Raw genomic sequence first — 12,324 nt, forward strand, 5'->3', positions numbered from 1 at the left:
CATACTTCTATATTGCAATAGTGAGCTTCTTACTCGTGATAGTCATGCTTATCTTACGGATATCTGTAGCCTATGTAATCATTTTTATATTGACATTATGCATTGAGTTTGATGAGGATATGAGTACGTCTAGGTAGTTCAAGGCAGAGTTTGTGAAGGTGGGTGTTGCTCCTGGACACCTGAGCTGATTCACTGTGAGGATGTTTTTTGCACAATGACGACTCAAAACCAACCCACAAGGCCTGAAAAGTAGGCCAAATTTGATTTCCAGCGACAAGTTTGCACATGTATCCAATAGGTGTCTCCATAATTACAGTCTAAATACTTATGGTCAAATTGCTTTACCTTGTTCCCTTCATTTCTCCCTTTGTTATTGGTTAATCACACCAAATGATTTAATCTTAACTATAGAAGTGAATGGTTAAGAGGTATGTTTTTTTCAGAAAACATTGTTCTGAAATGGTGTTTTCACAATGTTAATCATTGTGAAATAGTGTTAATACAAGTCACATTGCTCTAAAATAATTGTATTCCTTCAAACTGGACTATACAAATCTCAAAGCCCCAACAGTTTGCTTTTTGGCTTATTTTATTTCATAATAAATGTAAATTAATGTGTGGTTGCAGCCTGATATCCCAGTCAAATCGAATTAAATAGTATTTGTGGGCCAAATACAACAGACCTTCGGGTGAAATGTTTACTTACAAGCCCTTAACCAACAATGCAGTTTTAAGAAAAAAAAGGGTTAAGAAGGTGTTAAGAAATTATTTACTAAAATAAACTGAAGTAAACAAACCAAAAAAAAACCCAAATAATTAAGGAGCAACAATAAAATAACAGTAGCGAGGCTATATACAGTGGGTACTGGTACAGAGTCAATGTGCGGAGGCACAGGTTAGTCGAGGTAATTGAGGTAATATGTACATGTAGGTAGAGGTAAAGTGACCATGTATGGGTAATAAACAGAGAGTAGCAGCAGCATAAAAATGAGGGTGGGGGGGATGCAAATAGTCCAGGTAGCCATTTGATTAGCTGTTCAGCAGTCTTATGGCTTGGGGGAAGAAGCTGTTACAAAGCCTTTTGGACCTAGACTTGGCGCCCCGGTACCGCTTGCTGTGCGGTAGGCAGAGAGAACAGTCTATGACTAGGGTGGCTGGAGTCTTTGGCAATTTTTTGGGCCTTCCTCTGACATACTGGACTCAGTCATCCATCCTCCCTCTGGAGCATGAAAAGAGAGAGAGAGGAGATCCATCATGAGTCCAGTACATCAAGATAGCGTATTCTACTATTAATCAATCGATCACTACTATAATGTGATAGTCTGTAATGGATTTAGAGATAAGTACTCACCAAGACAGTAGGGCTGGTTTGGTAGTAGCCCTCCTCCTAGAGGATGAGGTGAGCCCCATACAAATTGCTGCTGCTGCCATTCCCCATGTTGCTCGACAGAGAGTAGAGCAACAGACAGAGAGATAATGAGGGATGAGTTAGAGAAACAGGGGTAAACGAGACTTTACCGGAAAGATGACTGAAGGAAGTGCGTGTGCAGACCCAAAAATAACACCTATAAAGGTTACTCACCTTTCTTTTTTCTTGTGTTCAGCAAACTCCCTGCCCGTATCCAGAGCACTCTCCTCCTGCTGTGAACTGCCACTAGAACTGCCACTCTGTTCTCTTTTGTTCCAGGGATCCAAAATATTTGCATCAAATTGAACTATTTACACTCTGTTTCCTCTCTTCTGTTAGATAAGAGGGTTGTCCTCGTCTACCTCAGCCAGTTGTGCTGAGTAGATGTCAGCGGTGAGCAATGAGAGCATCCTCGCTGACGGCCTGAATTTGTGGCAGTGTATGTTGTTCCTTTGCGTGTGGGCTCGGACTCCGCCGACCCTCATGATGTTCTCAAGGGATATTTCCTGCATTCTGTTTCTCAGCTTGTTTTTTTATCGATGCCATCTGGGAGAAGGCACGTTCATCAGCAGCATTGCTGAATGGCAAAGAAAGCATGGAGAGAGGAAAATGTTAAAGTTACTGAAAATCTTTCTCCCCAGCGGCATCAGTGTCAAAGCCACCTCTAACCAGGACCCTTCTATTTTACTGACTTCTTTGTTGGTTCCATTCTTGAGATAGAAGCATACACATCACTGACAAACTGAAATGATCCACCCACACAGACAGTGTGGTGAAGAAGGCGCAACAGCAAACTACCTGTCCTCCAGGAGACCTACAGCACCCGATGTCATAAGAAGGCCAGAAAGATCATCAAGGACAACAACCACCCGAGCCACTGCCTGATCACCCCGCTATCATCCAGAAGGCGAGGTCAATACAGGTGCATCAAAGCTGGAACCAAGAGACTGAAAAACAGCTTCTATCTCAAGGCCATCAGACTGTTAAATAGCCATCGCTAGCACATTAAAGGCTGCTGCCCTAATATACATAGACTTGAAACACTAGTCACTTTAATAATGGAACACTAGTCACTTTAATAATGTTTACATCTTTTGTATTACTCATCTCATATGTATATACTGTATTCTACTGTATCTTAGTCTATGCCTCTCTGACATTCCTCGTCCGTATATCTATATATTCTTAATTCCATTCCTTTACCTAGATTTGTGTGTATTGGGTATATGTTGTGAAATTGTTAGATATTACTGCACTGTTGGAGCTAGAAACACAAGAATTTCGCTACACCCGCAATAACATCTGCTAAACACATGTATGTGACCAATAACATTAGCTTTAGATTTGATTTGGGGGGGTGGGGGAAGAATGAAGAATGAGATGTGGCTTGACGCTACTGAGCAGAATACTCAGAGAGAGAGACTTGAGTGCCTCCAGATGTTTGATGTTTTCCGGAAGTCTCTTCTTGATCTCCCTTGTCAGGACTACCATGTAGTCTCTGCACCGGGTTCTCATGTCCTGTACTATTTGTGGGTCTGTTCCTCTGGCTTCAGAGAGAGCAAGGCGGAACTGAACCCCGAAGTCCACAGCCTCGAGCGGCAGGCGATGCTCAACTGTCAAGTCGAATTCCATGAGATCACTCCTGGTGTGGAATCATTGAGTACCATGACTTGCTCCACAAGAGAGCAGTAGAAGGTAATTAGATCAGATAAGAGTTTTCCAGGAGTCTAGCCTGATTTTCTTTTTTTGGGGGGGGGTTGCCTGTTCTGCATGTTATTTTGGCATTAATATGTGCCACATAACAGATTGCAAACAATGTAAAAAAATAAATCATTGAGTTAATAAAGCCTTATGCAAACTTGGTCTCTTTTTGTTTTCTTGAGTAAGGCAGCTCCAAAATGAAGGTGTTTCAGCCTAGCTCAGTGCTTTCTGTGGTGGTAGGGCAACCAGCGGAAAATACGGTGCGCAGGGGTTGGTAATATTCTCTAGTTGCGCCGTGATTGGTTCACTGTTCTGTCAATCATGGGGACACTACATCACCTCCAAATCTAAGGGTAGAGCTCGAAAATTCAAGCCCCTCGGGTGCTGCCATAGAGTTACATTAGAAGTGTCCATTCAAGAAGAAGGTCATTGGCCACAGATAAAATTATGTCAAATAACGTTATATAGCTAGCAGTCATCATCATGAATCAAGTCGACAATCTACTGGCAAATCCTTTTCAATCCTTGTCATATGAAGATAAATTATAGATAAAACGTATCGCTGCTCACCGGCCATTGGACATAAACATTACACAACAAGTTGGAAATCGCAAATTCAACAATGAGTGGTTTTGTAACGCCCTGGCCATAGAAAGGTTTTTTTGTTCGTTATTTTGGTTAGGCCAGGGTGTTACATTGGGTGGGCGTTCTATGTTCATTTTTCTATGTTGGCTGGTTTCTTTTGTTTGGCCGTGTGTGGCTCCCAATCAGGCACAGCTGTAGTTCGTTGTTGCTGATTGGGAGTCACACATAAGTAGCCTGTTTTTTCCTTTGGGGTTTGTGGGTGATTGTTTTCTGTTTTGTTCATGTAGGACCAGACAGGACTGTTTGCTGTTGTTTCTGTCGAGTATTTTGTTTATAGTGGTTCATTTGATTAAATCTTTAATATGAATACACATCCTCCGTGGCATCTTGGTTTTCTTACGACGACAGCCCTTACAGATTTGGAAGGAATCAGTGGCTAACTGCAATATTGCAAAGCAATCACTAGCCTGCTATTCAGTGGAGTGGGTGTGTGGTCCCAAGTCTGGGTTTAAGGGTCTCTTTTCCAAGCTTAAAAGGATAAACATTCAACATTGGCCATGCTGTCAATCCAGCATTACTTCTGCTGCTCTCAAAACAACTGTTAACTCTGACTTCAGTGAGTTCAAGACAACTGGGAACTCAGGAAAATACAAGCTCAGACTGGGAAAATATGTTTTGAACGGTCATCCAACTTGGAATTGTAACTCTGGCCTCTTTCTAGAGCTCCGACATGAAGATCACTGACGTCATCATGATTCTGTCACGACTTCCGCCGAAGTCGGTCCCTCTCCTTGTTCGGGCGGCGGTCGACGTCACCAGCCTTCTAGCCATCGCCGATCCACTTTTCATTTTCCATTTGTTTTGTTCTACATGTACTTGGTATTTTGAGTAAAGTTACTTTAATTACTCATCTCTGCTGTCCTGCGCCTGACTCCTCTGCACCAGCTACACCCAGACCATTACAGATTCGACCTTGAGTTCCCAGTTGTCTTGAAAGCACCATAAATCCAGAGAATGACAGACTTTGATGACAAAGTTTGATGACAAGTTTGTCCACGTAGGACTGCCATGCCACCTTCCTGTTCAAGTGAGCACAGCACAACAAGATGAGTCCAAAAATGTCTTGTATACTGCTGCATAAATGTAATATGCCAGGGAGATATGTATACTGTAGCTAAGAAAGTAATGCTAAGTTAATGTTGTGTAGTTAGCTGTTAGTAGCCCAAGTGCCCCACCCTAATAATTTGGCCCCTTTTCGCCCTCTTAATTTTGTCTACTGTTCTGACTTGGTGGTGCACATGTAACCTATAGCCTGTTTTAGAGAAATGTTATCATCGAATATTGTAAGAGCTTTCATTGTCTGCCTATATGCCCCCATTATTTATCCTACAGTTCTGACTTGGTGTACAGGGAGAATACTGTAAGAACGGCCCATGTTCTGAATTCTGTTGCTGTACATTTCAAAAGTACTGAACAAATAGTTATATTGACTATGTTCGTCCTAGCTCGCTCATTAATGTCTTAATCAAAATTACGGATTGCCCTCTTATCCGTCCATCGTCCTCTTATGCCATAGCATTGGAGAACCATGTATATGTCTGTGACACCATATAATAAACATTTCATGGAAGAAAATTCACTGCTTTGGAGGCACAGAGTTGCAGGGAATGACACACATTTTATGTAGACGATATTCGGATTACGTGCTTTAAGTTTTGTCAGGACGGAATTGTTTTTGCCACACACTGTATTGCAGCCATTTGTGGCTAGACCGATGCAGTTGTCAATGGGCAATTTATTGTCATTAAGAAACTTGAACAAGCCATTGGCAATGGTCAGTAAATCACCAGCTGGAATGTTGCTTATGATTTTAAAAAGTTTCATGCTGTGTTATCTTATCCCCACACACAGTTGCTTCTTGGTTGTGGCATCAGTACTTTCATCAATAATCAACAAGTAAGACTCATTCCCAATGTCCTTTATTAGTTCCTCATGCACTGTGGGCCCTATAACTGCATTTATGAGCACTGTGCATTTTGTTCTGTGGACATTGATTCCTATCTTTACAGTGTCTTCAACAACACATTGCAGGTGATCTACAGTTCCAATGCTGGAGTGTCATGCAATATGTGTAGCCATCTGTAACTCTGATCGTTTAACTGTGTTATTCTCTCTTACAAATGTAGTTCCTGTGTCAAACAATGTTCTTACATTAGAAAATAGAGCAGCCTTTCTCTTGTGTTTCTCCGTTTGTTCATGAGAAATAAGATCGGCATGGTGGGCTGGCATTTCTGATTTGCAATACCTATAGAAAGCTTTTCTGGGATGCTCTTAATCCATTCCATTATACCCCGTTCTCTTTCCCAGTCTTTGCAATATTTTCGCCCATTATTTTGCCCATTTTGCTGGCATTCTGACAGTAGAATCATGTCTAGCCAATAAACTACCGTGTCAAATCGGTTCCTACGTCCTCGCCTCTGTGCCGCTGCACGTCGCTCTGACTCTCCTCTGACTTCAACTTTCTGGCAGTGGTAGCCTGAGTTCTTCTGCCCAAAATATTGAATCAAAGTTGGATGAACGTAGATAAACATGGGTTGATTTTTTTGGAGCAAGGACTTACACAGGATACTACCCTCTAAATCCAAATTTCAAACCTACAACCTTAATTTTGGACAAAAGTCCTTATAGTTAGTAAGAATCCTTCAAGGTAATATCAAGAAAAAACATACAGCAAACCAAAATACCATCCAACCCAAAACTGAGTGAGTAATGTTCAGTCTAAAGCTACTTCTGAAGCCCAAAAGTTACAATAACTAAGTAATTATGTTATGTAGAGCTAAGTAGAAAAAGGCTACTAAGCAACCAAGCTGCTAGGACAGAAGAGACCCGGCTGCAACTTCAATTAGCACTGAAGTGTGAAGTGAGATGTGTGAACTCTTGTGTGAACTCCAACAATGGCAGCAGCGTTTCATAGCCTCCCCCACAAAAATGCAGAGGAGTTTGATGCTCCCTGCTCCATGGCTTCCCCCTGTGCAGAGGTCACCTTGAATATAAAAAATAACACTGCACACAATAAGTACAAAAAGAAGCTCCTTAATAAATCCTCTTAAGGATCTGACCCCTTTTTTTCAATTTTCACCTAAAATGACATAACCAAATCTAACTGCCTGTAGCTCAGGACCTGAAGCAAGGATATGTATATTCTTGATACCATTTGAAAGGAAACACATTGAAGTTTGTGAAAATGTGAAATTAATGTAGAAGAATATAACACATTAGATCTGGTATAAGATAATACAAAGAAAAAATCATACTTTTTTGTATTTTTTATGTACCATCACCTTTGAAATGCAAGAGAAAGGCCATAATGAATCATTCTAGCTAAGGCGCAATTTAGACTTTGGCCACTAGATGGCAGCACGGTGTGCAAAGTTTTAGAGTGATCCAGTGAACTATTGCATATCTGTTCAAAATGTTGTATCAAGACGGCCCAAATGTGCCTAATTGGTTTATTCATATATTTTTAAGTTCATAATTCTGCACTCTCCTCAAACAATAGCATGGTATTATTTCACTGTAATAGCTACTGTAAACTGGACAGTGCAGTTAGATTAACAAGAATTTAAGCTTTCTGCCCATATCAGATATGTCTATGTCCTGGGAATTTTTTTGGTTTCTTACAAACTCATGCTAATCATGTTAGCCTATGTTAGCTCAACCGTCCCGAGGACGGGACACCGATCCGGACAATCCAGAGACACTATTTGCTGACTGCTACGAAGAGGGAAATGTAAGCGACTTAATTTTCCACACAGACCATCCCCTGACATGGCACAGTGCTATCAGAGCACACTACCCCTATGTCAAGATAGAGGTTATTGGCCCAGGGTGGAAACAAAGAATACTAGACATTGAGGAAATTGAAACAACCTCTGTCAACGTGTACAAGTCTGGGACGGTAATGGTGCAGGGCATCCTCATACAGTTTCAGCAGGACTTTTACACTATCAATTAGAGAGCACAGCAGGAAAAGCTCTCTCTTGGTGACGTCTCCCCCATCCTAAGTGAGTCTGATCACACCTCATCCTCAAATGAGGAGCCCCAAGAGGAGAGTCCAGCTAACAGCACTGAAGGAGGAGAGAGAGGAACACACAGCCCAGCTAACAGCGCTGAAGGAGGAGAGAGAGGAACACACAGCCCAGCTAACAGCGCTGAAGGAGGAGAAAGAGGAACACAGCCCAGCTAACAGCGCTGAAGGAGGAGAGAGAGGAACACACAGCCCAGCTAACAACGCTGAAGGAGGAGAGAGAGGAACACACAGCCCAGCTAACAGCGCTGAAGGAGGAGAGAGAGGAACACACAGCCCAGCTAACAACGCTGAAGGAGGAGTGAGAGGAACACACAGCCCAGCTAACAGCGCTGAAGGAGGAGAGAGAGGAACACACAGCCCAGCTAACAGCACTGAAGGAGGCGAGAAAGCTGAGGTGTGACAGAGAGTAGGACACTACCTCAGAGAAGCCAGCAGAACAGCCGACCTCACACCCGGACCACAACCGCAATACCAAAATGGGACAGACAACACAGGACCCACCAACCCAACAGACCCCATCCCCTCCTAACAGCCCCCCTGTCAGCTTCCCTGATAGTCCTCCTGATAACTCCCACACATCCACCGAGGACACACAAAAGCCAGAGATTGTGCTCCCCATGGACTCAAATGAGAAATACATTCAAGAGTATACACTTTTTCCCAAACACAAAGTGGCTAAACTCTGGTGCACAAACACTAGGTATGCCCTGGAGCTGTTGTCAGAGGACAGACTAGGGTCCCCCAGCCACATCATAATTCACACCGGCACAAATGACCTGAGGGCCCAGCAGGAAAGGGTGGCCACAGCACTCACGGGAGTGATTGAAAAAGCTTCTTCCACTTTCACCCTGCCACAATACAGCGGGTGAATGCAAGCATTTCCCAGGACTGTGCCTCAAAACCTAATGTCTACCTGGCCCACCACTCCACCCTGGACTTGAACACCTTTACGACCAGGTCCACCTCTACAAGGCAGCAGTCCTAACTTTTGCCAGGACCCTGAAGGCCGTCACCCTCAACCGTGGCCCCAGCACCTCACACAGGAACAACAAAGCAATGGACACCAGCCCCCTCCCGAAGGACCTGCACCGCGAGAACCCACGCCAAGAGGACCTACACCCAGACCACAGCATCACCAGCCACATCCCCACCCCCACCACAACCAGCCAAGACCCCCCCCCCCCAAACAAACGCTGGCCACACCCTATATAGGCCCCCCCAGATCAGACATATGCCTCCCACCCCTTCAGAAAGAACCTCACATGACAGAAGGACATATGCCCAGGCTGTGAGCAGAGCAGGCCCAACCGCCACTATTACACCCGCCCAAGCCCCATCCTGCGACCTAAGAGGTCTGTATCAGATGCTCAACATGCTTTGCTCACACTTACTGTGATGGTCCGGCCCTAAACCACACGAAAATAACACTAGACACTATGGAACACAAAGCTTTTACTGTCTCATCCTGGAATATAAAAAGTTCTCTGGTCATCTGCCTTTGGACTAAAGTGCAGGAACCCAGACTTCATCAAAGATGGTATTGAGGAGACGGGTGCACTGGTTGCGCTCTAGGTTACAGAGAGCTGGTAGTCCCATCCACCGAACTACCAGGTTTGAAACAGGGAAGAGACTCTGGGTATGCTAAAAACAGACCTAACTCACTCTATTCAATTATTCAAAACAGGGACATTTAACGTCTGGCTAAAAATGTATAAGGAAATTATCTCAACAGTGAAAAATGGTCTCATGTGTGCTACCTATATCCCCCCCACTAGAATCCCCATTCTTTAACGACGACAGCTTCTCCATCCTAGAGGGGGAGATCAACCATTTCCAGGCTCAGGGACATGTACTAGTCTGTGGCGACTTAAATGCCAAAACTGGGCAAGAACCTGACTCTCTCAGCACACAGGGGGACAAACACCTACCTGGAGTTGACAGCATTCCCTTCCAAATATGCCCCCCTAGACACAACTATGACAAAACAACCAACAAAAACGGGTCACAACTCCTGCCGCTCTGTCGCATGCTGGGTCTGTACATAGTCAATGGTAGACTTCGAGGGGACTCCTACAGTAGGTACACCTACAGATCATATCTTGGCAGTAGTACTGTAGATTACTTTATCACTGACCTCAACCCAGAGTCTCTCAGAGCGATCACAGTCAGCCCACTGACGGCAAAATCACTGTCTACTTGAACAGAGCAATACTCAATCATGAGGCATCAAAGCCAAAGGAACTGCATAATATTAAGAAATGCTATAGATGGAAGGAAATGAGTGTAGAAACCTACCAAAAAACAATTAGGCAACAAAAAAGTCTATCCCTTTTAGACAACTTCCTGGACAGAACATTTCACTGTAATAGTGAAGGCGTAATCTTGGCAGTAGAAAATCTAAACAATATATTAGACCTCTCAGCTTCCCTATCAAATCTAAATATTTAAAGCAGACAACCTAAGACAATTAACAACAATGAAAAATGGTTTGATGAAGCATGTGAAAACCTAAGAAAGAATTTGACAAACGTATCCAACCAAAAACAGACCCAGAAAATCTGAGCCTACGCCTTCACTATGGTGAATCACTTAAACAATACACTACGGAAAAAGAAGGAACAGCAAGTCAAAAATCTGCTCAATGTAATTGAAGAATCGGGTGGTGTAAATTACTTAAGTAAAAATACTTGAAAGTACCACTTAAGTAGTTTTTGGGGGTATCTGTACTTTCCTTTACTATTTATATTTTTGACAACTTTAACTTTTACTTCACTATATTCCCAAATACAATAATGTACTTTTTACTCCATACATTTTTCCTGGCACCCAAAAGTACTCGTTACATTTGGAATGCTCAGCAGGACAGGAAAATGGTCCAATTCACGCACTTATCTCTGGTCACCTCTACTGCCTCTGATCTGACGGACTCACTAAATACATATGCTTCTTTTGTAAATGTTGTCTGAGTGTGCCCCTGGCTATCTGTAAATAAAAAATGAACAAGAAAATGGTGCCATCTGGTTTGCTTTATATAAGGAATTTTAAATGATTTATACTTTTACATTTACTTTTGATACTTACGTATATTTTGACTTTTACTCAAGTAGTATTTTACTGAGTGACTTTTACTTGAGTATTTTCTATTAAGGTATCTTTACTTTTACTCAACTATTACAATTGTTTTTTTTTCCACCACTGGAAGAATCCATAGAATCTAACCACTTCTGTGAAAATTGGAACCACTAAACAAAGAACAACATGAAGAGTTATCTATCCAAAACGTAGATGTATGGATAAACCATTTCTCCAATCATTTTGGCTCTATAACAAAGAACAAACAGCAAAAACATATACATGATCAAATACAAATCTTAGAATCAACTAATAAAGACAACCAGAACCCACTGGATTCTCCAATTACATTGAATGAACTACAGGACAAAATATAAACCCTCCATCCCAAAAAGGCCTGTGGTGTTGATGGTATCCTAAATGAAATGATAAAATATACAGACCACAAATTCCAAATACCTATACTTAAACTCTTTAACATCATCCTCAGCTCTGGCATCTTTCCCAATATTTGGAACCAAGGACTGATCACCCCAATCCACAAAAGTGGAGACAAATTTGACCCCAATATCTACCGCGGGATATGCGGCCTGACCCTACTAGAATCTGAAATCAAATGTCTACTGTTTGCTTATGATCTAGTGCTTCTGTCCCCAACCAAGGAGGGCCTACAGAAACACCTAGATCTTCTGCCCAGATTCTGTCATACCAGGGCCCTGACAGTAAATCTCATTAAGACAAAAATAATGGAGTTCCAAAAAAGGTCCACTTGCCAGGACCACAAATACAAATTATATTCTAGAAACCGTTTCCCTAGAGCACACCAAAAAATATACATACCTCGGCCTAAACATCAGCGACACAGGTGATTTCCACAAAGCTGTGAATGATCTGAAAGAAAAGGCAAGAAGGGCCTTCTGCGTCATCAAAAGGAACATAAAATTAAACATACCAATTAGGCATACCAACATACCAATCTGGCTAAAACAATACTTCAATCAGTTATAGAACCCACTGCCCTTTATGGTTGTGAGGTCTGGGGTCTGCTCATGAACCAAGACATGGGACAAACACCGAATTGAGACATGCAGAATTATTATTTTTTTGCACGCAGAGTTCTGCAAAAATATCCTCAGAGTACAACATAAAACACCAAATAATGCATGCAGAGCAGAATTAGGCCGATACCCGCTAATTATCCACATAAACCACATAAAAAATAAGCGACATTAACCACATAAAAAATAAGCGATTCCCAAACCTTCCATAAGAAAGCCATCACGTACAGAGAGATGAACCTGGAGAAGAGTCCCCTAAGCAAGCTGGTCCTGGGGCTCTGTTCACAAACACAAACAAACCCAACAGATCCCCAGGACAGCAACACAATTAGAACCAACCAAATCATGAGAAAACAAAAATATAATTACTTGACAAAATTGGAAAGAATTAACAAAACAACTGAGCAAAC

General features: G+C 42.3%; 1 long non-coding RNA gene across 1 annotated transcript; it reads right to left on the minus strand.

Annotated features, from left to right (window-relative positions):
- Window positions 1–499: 499 nt before the first annotated feature.
- Window positions 500–11,763, minus strand: LOC123744716 (uncharacterized). Its single transcript, XR_006771124.1, has 3 exons — window positions 11,697–11,763; window positions 1,352–1,985; window positions 500–1,219 (listed from the first exon to the last, which is right to left on the minus strand). It is a non-coding gene; the product is annotated as an uncharacterized lncRNA (long non-coding RNA).
- Window positions 11,764–12,324: the final 561 nt, after the last annotated feature.

Source organism: Salmo salar, chromosome ssa09 (assembly GCF_905237065.1).
Source record: "Salmo salar chromosome ssa09, Ssal_v3.1, whole genome shotgun sequence".
NCBI classification, from domain to species: Eukaryota; Metazoa; Chordata; class Actinopteri; order Salmoniformes; family Salmonidae; genus Salmo; species Salmo salar.